This window comes from Carassius auratus, chromosome 7 (assembly GCF_003368295.1).
Source record: "Carassius auratus strain Wakin chromosome 7, ASM336829v1, whole genome shotgun sequence".
Lineage (NCBI taxonomy): Eukaryota > Metazoa > Chordata > Actinopteri > Cypriniformes > Cyprinidae > Carassius > Carassius auratus.
Genome location: NC_039249.1, coordinates 3,819,428 through 3,825,018, shown reverse-complemented (window position 1 = coordinate 3,825,018; position 5,591 = coordinate 3,819,428). Strand labels below are relative to the sequence as shown.

The window sequence follows — 5,591 nt, the reverse complement described above, 5'->3', positions numbered from 1 at the left end:
TGGCTGAATGTCACGTCACTTCACTTAAAATATCTTTTGTGTTCAACAGAAGAAAGAAACTCGTACAGGTTTGGGACAAATTGAGGGAGAGTAAATTATGACAACATCATCTTTTTGAGTGAACTATCCCTTCAACAGAATTAATCCGATAACAAAAACACTTCCATCAGGAATACCCATTCTGTGGGATTATCATGAACCACTACTGTGCAAGAAGATAATTTTTTAACCTCTGAACATTAACAGAGAGTTTTGGAGGATCCAGCTCAAGAAACAGTTTTTGGAACAACTCAAGTGAGTACAGGTCCTTCTCAAAAAATTGTTATATTATGATAAAAGTTCATTATTTTCCATAATGTATTGATAAAAATTAAACTTTCATATATTTTTGATTCATTGCACAACAACTGAAATATTTCAGGTCTTTTATTGTTTTAATAGTGATGATTTTGGCATATAGCATTATAATATAGCATAAAGCAAATTTTGGATGTCATTCGGAAATCAAGGTGCCAGAGTCTGGAGGAAGACCGAGGAGAAGGAAATGCCAAAATGCCTGAAGTCCAGTGTCAAGTACCCACAGTCAGTGATGGTCTGGGGTGCCATGTCAGCTGCTGGTGTTGGTCCACTGTGTTTTATCAAGGGCAGGGTCAATGCAGCTAGTTATCAGGAGATTTTGGAGCACTTCATGCTTCCATCTGCTGAAAAGCTTTATGGAGATGAAGATTTCGTTTTTCAGCACGACCTGGCACTTGCTCACAGTGCCAAAACCACTGGTAAATGGTTTACTGACCATGGTATTACTGTGCTCAATTGGCCTGCCAACTCTCCTGACCTGAACCCCATAGAGAATCTGTGGGATATTGTGAAGAGAAAGTTGAGAGACGCAAGACCCAACACTCTGGATGAACTTAAGGCTGCTATCGAAGCATCCTGGGCCTCCATAACACCTCAGCAGTGCCACAGGCTGATTGCCTCCATGCCACACTGCATTGAAGCAGTCATTTCTGCAAACGGATTCCCGAAGTATTGAGTGCATAACTGAACATAATTATTTAAAGGTTGACTTTTTTTTTTGTATTAAAAACACTTTTCTTTTATTGGTCGGATGAAATTTGCTAATGTTTTGAGAATTTGGGGTTTTCATGAGCTGTAGCCAAAATCATCAGTATTAAATCAATAAAAGACCTGAAATATTTCAGTTGGTGTGCAATGAATCTAAAATATATGAAAGTTTAATTTTTATCATTACATTATGGAAAATAATGAACTTTATCACAATAAGCTAATTTTTTGAGAAGGACCTGTATTTGTGGGTCTTGGGATATCTCAAATCCAATGCATACGTGACTCCCAAAAGATAGCAGCAGGCTCTGCTGAGATTCCCAAGACTGCGGAGGACAGTGATGCCCTCAATCACAACTCCTACATCGCTGACTGCCCCATCATTGTCCCGAAGGATGTAGATTTTTATGACCTCCTCTGCCAACTCTGCGTGTACGAAGACGGGTAGATCAGCTGAACCCTACAGGCAAATTTTAAAGATAACTGGTTAGAGCTAACATTCAAACCTGAATGTTACAAGAAAGCGATAAATACACAAAACAAATAGCACCTGAAGAAGCAAACATTCTGTTGGACCGTATGATAGGTAAAATCTCAAACAAAGTTTACTAGGGGGAGGAGTTGCAAAAATGAACAGCATTCTTCTTAACAAGAGGACAGGTTAATTTTCTACATAGGGACATTTATTTTTAACAATAAACCTAAAAGAAAAATGAAAAGAGACTAACTGTGAGCTTCTATGCTGTAAATCAATGCTATAGGCTTTTATTGAGGTCCGCATTATTTCAACCAATTTCTTTATAAACATGTTTAATATTTAAGTAAAATGACTAATGGTTTTGAAACAAAAAAGCTTGTTTAATTGCACTACTTGAAAAAAAATATGCATTGCATTAACCCTCACACTCAACCCTTAACCCTCTAAATAATTCTGTGGCTTAGTAAATATTACAATAATATTTAACTTTATGAACTTAATAAAATCTCTGAATATTATAAGATTGTAAATGTGTACCTTGAAATGCAATGTAGTTGCTTTGGATAAAAGCGTCTGCCAAATACATAAATGTAAACATAATAATTGACTAAAAATACAACAGTTAATTTTATCTAAAATGTACAGCTGTATTTTATCTTTTTTTTCCACTAAAACAATTTAGTATTTGACTAACAAATTGTTTATTTATAATACACATAATATATTTGTGAAATTTCTATCAAACTATTTAAGGATGCAAAATTAAACTGATCTGTTTCAGGGAACAAAAATATTACTTTAATTAAAATTAAAACAATGTACCCCTCCCCCAGCCTCCGCTGTCCTTCAATACCCACCAGGTCTGGATTTGTTTTGAAACAGCTGCGGTGACTGGAGTAATGGAATGAAAATTCGGCTTTAATGTATATATGTATGTATGTATGTGTGTATATATATATATATATATATATATATATATATATATATATATATATATATATATATATATATATATATATATATATATATATATATATATATATATATGTGTGTATGTGTGTGTGTGTGTGTGTGTGTATATAAATATTATATCAGTCTGGCGAGTAACCCTAAAAAAATTATCAGCCAAATAGCCATAGAGGGTAGGGGGGGATAATAGACGGTTGTTTTTTCTGCATTATTTTTTTTTTTAAATAAATGCAAGCTTAATGAGCTTAAGAAACTTATTTTAGAAACATTAAAAAGCTTACTGTTTTCAAACTTTTGACCGATATTGTATGTGATCTAGGTTTCAGTGCACTAGAATGATTTGATTTTACAATGGAGCAGGCCTTAAACTGTCCGACTCCCTATAGTGGGAGCTGATTAAAACGCACCAGTCTATGTTATGTCCACGCCATTTTAAATACTTTTGCATGGCGTATTTTTAGTGGTTATTTAAGAGCTCATACTTGAGTTCATGTAGTAATTATGATGTTTTACAACAACGTGACAGCTTTTTACAAGACAGAATGTCATTTGAAAGTTCATAAATGATGTGTTCCCTTTTGACAAGCCACTGACCCCAAAGGGGAACCTGTACAAAATCGTTTTCCATTGGGCATGTATAGTTATAGTTGCTGGACCACGGTACACTTATCGTTAGACTTTCAAATGGCGGTTAAACGGTGATCCAAATAGTACGAAAGTTAATCCACTCCAAAAAAAAAAACCCTAACATACATATCGCTGCCCCACTAACTAACTTATAAAACTACACTGTTATGTACACGTACACACGGTCAATGTTTAATCAACTTTTGAATAAAGTATTGCAAATATACATCGTTATAAAATGACTAACGTTACTTACATGAAATTCGAGTAACGTTAATGCTGTTCACGTCGTTGCTGAGAAAAGCAGTCCTTCAGTGACAGGTGCCTCTTGCTTGAGCCGCAAAACTCGTTAAACTTCTTAAGATGTCGCAAAATACAAACACAATTGTTAGGAAATCCTTAATAATTAACTTCTGAATTAAACATCACAAACATATTTAGTTTAAGCTGGCTAAATTACATAACGTACCCCGATATGAGAGGAGTGCGGGTCTTGCCGTTGCTGAGGAAACTCAGGAACGCCGTCCTTCAGGTGACCTCGATTAAGTTACGAAACTTGTTGAAGATGACGTAAAATACAAAGACAATTGTTAGGAAATGCTTAATAATTATTAACTTTATAATAAAGTGTTACAAACGTAAGTAGGATTAGCTGACTAACCTTACTTACCAGGAGTTGTGAGGAGTATGGCTAGTCGACGTCTCTGCTGAGGAAAGCAGATTTTTTTTTCCTGCGGAGCTGCACACGTGATCACTTTAGCCGCGAAATTTACTTAATTTATTTAAACCGTTTTTTATTAAGCTGGAACTTTATTTAGGAAAATTGGTAGGAAATACTTAATAATTTTAGTTTCTAAAACAGATCAGTACAAGTAAATAATTATCAAATATTTATATTAGAATTCACCAGAAATATTGAGGGTATGTTAAAAATATAATTAGTTAGTTAAATACTTATTTATTTTCATTAAATAAACTTAAATAATATATGTAAATTTTAGAGAAATTATTTGTTGGATTTTTAATTATTATTTTTAACCTGACCCACTCAAAATATCACTTAAATGATTTCAAAAGATTTTATTAAGTAAATATAGCTCTTTATTTTTGTGAAATTTACTAAGCCACTGAATTATTTTTTACAGTGTATATATAGAGTTATGCTCAGCTTTAATACTTTTTTTATTTTGTATCTTTGTATTGTAATTATAAATCTTTGGGAAAGTCACAGAAAAGTCATAGAAACTGTTCTGGTCAAAACAATAAATAAATAGCTCTGTGTGAGAGCAGCATATGTTTGTTATATTCGGAATATATCACACACTCATAATCTCCATCATCCAAGCCTTTAAAGCTATAATATCTGTTATTCAGTATCTATCAAAATGATCACAGAAGGGAAGGTTGAACAAGGAGAAGGTAATCAAGGGGTGACACCAAATGCTGATCTGAAATCTGGAAGTGACATAAGATGCAAAAATGATTGAAGGAAACAAAAGCAAGTAAGATGTGCTTTAGTGCTGAGTGAGTGATGTGATGATTATAAACCATCAAGCTTGGACTGAAACACAGACACATCTCTTCATAGTCATCCAACTGGAGCGCCTCATGAAAACTCAAATGCTTTAGGGTCCTGCTAAAAGAAACAGACATATTCTCATTCAGACTGTTTGATCTGGGTACACCAGGGGGAAAAAAAATCACCAAATTAAAAACTTAAAGGAATGGTTCACTCAAAAATGAAAATGTGCTCACTCTTTCTATCAGGCCTTCTAAGACGTAGACAAAATAGTTTCTTAACCAGAACACATTTGGGAATAATAAAAACAACAAAATTATCCACAAGTAATCCACGTGACTCCAGTACATCAGTTAACATCTAGTGAAGTGAAAGGCTGTGTTTATAAAAAAATTATTATGGATTCTAAACATGTTTTTAGGCTGGCAGCTATGCTTTGAAGTTAAAACAACTTGATGAAAATTTGCTTTTTACGAACACAGAGCTTTTTGTGTCACAAAATGTTAATTTGGAGTCATGTGGATTAGCCTACTTGTGGATTAGTGTGATGTTTTTATCAGCTAAAAAATAACACTTTAACATACATTAGCGTAATATTAAATACGTAATATTATATTTTGGAAAATATTATTTAAAGTGTAGTTAGAGTTTGTTTTATTTACGAGAAGAAGGCGGGGTTTCTGACCTATAATGCAGCCAGCCACCAGGGGCAATCGAGCACATTTTCAGATAATTGTATTTATTTATTTTTTGGTGAACTATTTAAGTAAAGTTGCTGCCTTAAATTTGTAAGTATGATCAAATTGACTTTACAAGTAATTTCAACTCATCTTTACATTTTGTTGTACCTCATATAACAAAAAATGAAGTTGAAATTGGTTAAATTATTTTGATGAGTTAACATAAAAAATTTTTTTGCCTTTAGTTATTGAT

The 5,591-nt window shown here is 33.4% G+C and overlaps 1 long non-coding RNA gene across 1 annotated transcript; it reads right to left on the bottom strand.

Annotated features, from left to right (window-relative positions):
* Positions 1 to 1,471: 1,471 nt before the first annotated feature.
* LOC113105273 (uncharacterized) lies at positions 1,472 to 3,849 on the bottom strand. Its single transcript, XR_003292329.1, has 4 exons — positions 3,810 to 3,849; positions 3,609 to 3,694; positions 3,396 to 3,496; positions 1,472 to 1,525 (listed from the first exon to the last, which is right to left on the bottom strand). It is a non-coding gene; the product is annotated as an uncharacterized LOC113105273 (long non-coding RNA).
* Positions 3,850 to 5,591: the final 1,742 nt, after the last annotated feature.